Genomic DNA, 4432 nt, shown 5'->3' on the forward strand with positions numbered 1-4432 from the left:
ATGGAGGCCGCGGCCCAGGTCATCGTCGAGAGCCAGGACATAGTCTATGGCCCCGAGGCCATTGAGGCGCAATAGGAGTACCAGATGACGCGCGTCACCCCCGAGGGCGGCATCCTCTAGGTGCACCCACGACCCCACGACCACGCGCTTCACCTTCCTGACCCCCGGCAGGTGCCCCGGCTCGGGGTCATGCCTGTTGACTGAGGCAGGAACAAGGGCTTCACCATCACCGCCGCGGTGCTGGCCAACCCACCGCGTCTGTCCTGGCCCACGTGCAGCGGCCGCAAGGAGGCCAACTACTATGGCTCGCTGATTCAGGCGGGCACCGTGAGCCTGGGCTCGGACGCCTTGGGCCAGGAGGTGTTCGTGCCCTTCAGTGCGCTGCTGCCCATGGCGGCGTCCAACCACCTCGTGTTTGATGGCTGGGACATCTTGTCGCTGAACCTCCCCGAGGCGTTGTGGCGCGCGAAGGTGCTGGACTGGGAGCTGCAGGAGCAACTGTGGCCGCACAAGGAAGCCCTGCGGCCTCGGCCTTCCGTCTACATCCCCGAGTTCATGGCGGACAGCCGCATCCCGCGCTCGCGCCTGCAGCAGCAGGAGCAGATCCGCAAGGACATCCCAGACTTCCGGTCTAGCGTGGGGCTGGACAAAGTCACCCTGCTGTGGACGGGCAACACAGAGCGCTTCTGTGAGGTGGTTCCGGGCCTCAAGGACACGGCCGAGAACCTGCTGCGCACCACTGAGCTCGGCCTGCAGGTGTCTCCCTCCAGCTCTTCGCCGCTGCCGGCATCCGGGAGGACTGTGCCTTCCTCAGTGGGTCCCCGCAGAACACCCTGGTGCCCCGAGCGCTTGAGCTCGCGTGTCAGGGCCGGGTTTTCGCGGGCGGAGGTGACTTCAAGTCCGGCCAGACCAAAGTCAAGTCCGTGCTCGTGGACTTCCTCATCAGCTGTGGCCTCAAGACCACGTCCATCGTGAGTTACAACCACCTGGGCAACAACGACGGGCAGAACCTGTCGGCGCCATTGCAGTTCCGCTCTAAGGAGATGTCCAAGAGCAACTTGGTGGACGACATGGTGCGGAGCAACCCAGTGCTCTATACGCCCGGCGAGGAGCCCGACCATCAAGTACGTGGGAACCTGGGCGACAGCAAGCGCGATGGGTGAGTAAACCTCGGAGCTAACGCTGGGTGAGTAAACCTTGGAGCTAACGCTGGGCGGTACCAACACACTGGAGTGCACAACACGTGCCAGGACTCGCTGCTGGCCGCACCCATCACACTAGACCGGGCGCTGCTGACCGAGCTGTGCCGGCACCTGAGCTTCTGCGCTGACGCTGACCTCGAGCCGCAGACCCGTGCTGTCCCTGCTCAGCTTCCTATTCAAGGCGCTGCTCGTGCCGCCGGGCAGCCAGGTGATCAATGCGCTTTTCCGCCAGCACAGCTGCATCAAGAACATCCTCAGGGCCTGTGTGGGGCTCCCGCCACAGAACCACATGCTCCTGGAGCATAGGATGCAGCGCCCAGGGCCCGGCCTCAAGCAAGTCGGACCCGTGGCTGCCGCCTGCCCTGTGTCGAACAAGAAAGGACCGGAACCCGTTTCCACCACCGGCTGCACCGGTGATGCCAATGGGCACCCACAAGTGTAGGAACCCCAGATGCACACCAACTGAGGACGCTGTCACACAGCTTCCCAGCCCTCACTCCCGCTGCCCCCCATGACTCCACCATTCCAGGCATCCCCAAAGAAAATAAAGCCAAGGCCACTCTAAAAAAAAAAAATTACAAACGTTTGAATGACAGAGGAGTAAGAGTAGGAAGAAACTTACTTTTAGTTAGTAACCATGACGATAATATATACATTAAAAATTGTGGTATCAGATATTCTGTCATGTTTGATATTCACATTAATAATGTGAATAAAATCAATATTTACTTTGAAAAATGTTTTGAATTATCTGCAAGAGATAAATTTAACAGAAGAAAAAGGAGATAAGTGGCCAATTTAAGAGGCCAGGTGACAGAGGAAACAATCCTTGCATCCATTTGACATTTATCACACTCTGTGGCATATTACAGAGTTCACACACCTGTTCCCTCTGTGCTATGTTATTCATAATAATAAGTACCCATAGAAAGTCGGCTTGCCTTCTGACTAACCTCTCCCATATTCTGTACAGTATTAATGAGGCCAGCAAGGATCACAAGGAAGGAAAAACAAAAAATAGGAGCATCCTATTTTTGTGTTTCTTCAGTACAACCTACAATAAGAGCTTTCCCCCACTGTCTCCATTTACCAAATTTTTGCCCAGAAAATTAAACAGATTTCTCTGGAATCCTCTAACAAATGCAAATGTTTTTAACATGAAAACATTTGCTTACAGAACTCAAATATTCTTCAAAGACTACAGCTTGAATTCCATGTAATGTCAAACTCCTTTATCTAGAATCCACTAGTTTTAAGTAAATAGCACTTTTAATATACTTCCAAAGTAAATAGAGACATTTCGATTAGATGAAACATTACAGTTACTCTGTAAGTTCTTATCTTGTTTTGGCCTGTCGTCGTCCCCTGTTATGTTTTACGCTTCCATTTTCTTACACAGTAAGTCAGGCCTACCAGAGAAATGTGCATGAGTTCACGAACTTAGAGTACTCTGAGTTTTGCTCTAAGATTCATTATAGTGCTCAGTTCATGAGGTTCAGCTACTGGGCCGCTAAAAAGCATGATTTAGAGCAGCAGCTTCTCATTCTAGGTAGAAGAGGCCAATGGTACTCATCATCTCTCCATGCTAGTCGGCAATGGGGAGAAACTCACACCCAACCTCCCTTCTCTAGCCCCTCTGTTTGCTCGATTATCCTCAGTGCAAATTCCACTGGCATTCTATCACCTGACCATCCCGGTATGTAGACTCCCAACCCCTCCTAGAACATGTCATGATAGAGTGATCCCAAGTGAGAACAGAGGCTTCTCCCTTCAGAATGCCCACCACTGCTCTGATCCCCAACTCCAACTCTGTTAAGCTATTTCTTTTCTTGGTCCTCGTATCTTAATCAGCTTTTTTTTTTTTTTCTTTTGTGCTGGAGTCTCACTCTGTTGCCCAGGCTGGAGTGCAGTGACACGATCTCAGCTCACTGAAACCTCTGCTTCCCAGGTTCAAGCTACTCTCCTGCCTCAGCCACCTCAGTACCTGGGACTACAGGTGTCTGCCACCATGCCTAGCTAATTTTGTGTATTTTTAGTAGAGATGGGGTTTCACCATACTGGCCAAGCTGGTCTCAAACTCCTGACCTTGTGATCCGCCCACCTTGGCCTCCCAAAGTGCTGAGATTAGAATCATGAGCCACCACACCCAGCCCCCAATCAGGTTTTAAGTCCGCTATTATATGCTGCCTTTGTATCCTCCTGAAATCTTAAAGTATAAATTATATGATCTGTAATTGTTATACCATCCAGTCCTCACAAAACTGTATTTTTTTTAAACAGTAAAATCAGCTCCACTGGCATTTATGGAGTAGTTACTAATAATGCAATACTATTCTGAGAGGGAGGAACACATAGGGAGACATGAGAAGCCTTATAGCTTACAATGAGAAATAACATGGCACAGTGATGAGAATGTACACACAAATATAGTCTCTTTAAATACAGATATATAAAACTCCATTATTTAAACTGCCATTTACACATCACATTGTATTCTGATTTCTTTGTAGGTAAAAATACTTAAATGTTGTTCCTAATATCCCAAACTGGATAGTGATGAACATATTTAATTCTCTCTCTTTTCATTTTACTTGATTTCTTAGACCATTCAGATACTGTGGGGGAACTTAGGGGAACACGCTTGAAAACCAAAGTACTTAAGTAAAATTTATTGAGTGCTCACCATGTGCTAACTACTAGCATGGCAGATCCTGGAGATAAAACAGTGAGCAAAAACCAGCAGTGATCTTGAACTGATGGAGTTTACAGTGCAATGGAACTAACCGGTAATAATCAGACCAGTCAATGATGAATTATCACAGGAATAAGTGCTGCACAGAAGACCAGGGTGCTGAGTGCACAGCACAGAGGGCACAACATGGACCTAGCCTACGAGCAGGGAATGGACCGGATGTCCAGGAGGGCTTCCATGATCAAGGACACACAGCTAGAGGAAAAACCTGAGGAGCACAGAGAGTACACCAGGCAGAGAGAGGTAGGGACAAATTCCTTGTGACTAGAGGGTGCAGGACAGTTCCAAGGAACTGAGAGGAAATGGAAACCAAAGGGCAAGGGACAGCTTGATGGGAAATGAGGCAAAGCAGCAGGGAGGGACCAGACCTTGCAGGACCTTGTGGGTTGTGTTAAGGATAGATCTTCACCATCAAGACAATAAGCAGCCACAAAGGAGTTCTGCCTCTGTTGCTAATTACATCCTAAGACCACTTATG

At 49.8% G+C, this 4432-nt stretch overlaps 1 pseudogene; it reads left to right on the top strand.

Annotated features, from left to right (window-relative positions):
* On the top strand, positions 1-1662 carry LOC116546363 (annotated as a pseudogene).
* The last annotated feature ends 2770 nt before the right edge of the window (positions 1663-4432 follow it).

This window comes from Sapajus apella, unplaced genomic scaffold (assembly GCF_009761245.1).
Source record: "Sapajus apella isolate SASKATOON/1434 unplaced genomic scaffold, GSC_monkey_1.0 scaffold806, whole genome shotgun sequence".
NCBI classification, from domain to species: Eukaryota; Metazoa; Chordata; class Mammalia; order Primates; family Cebidae; genus Sapajus; species Sapajus apella.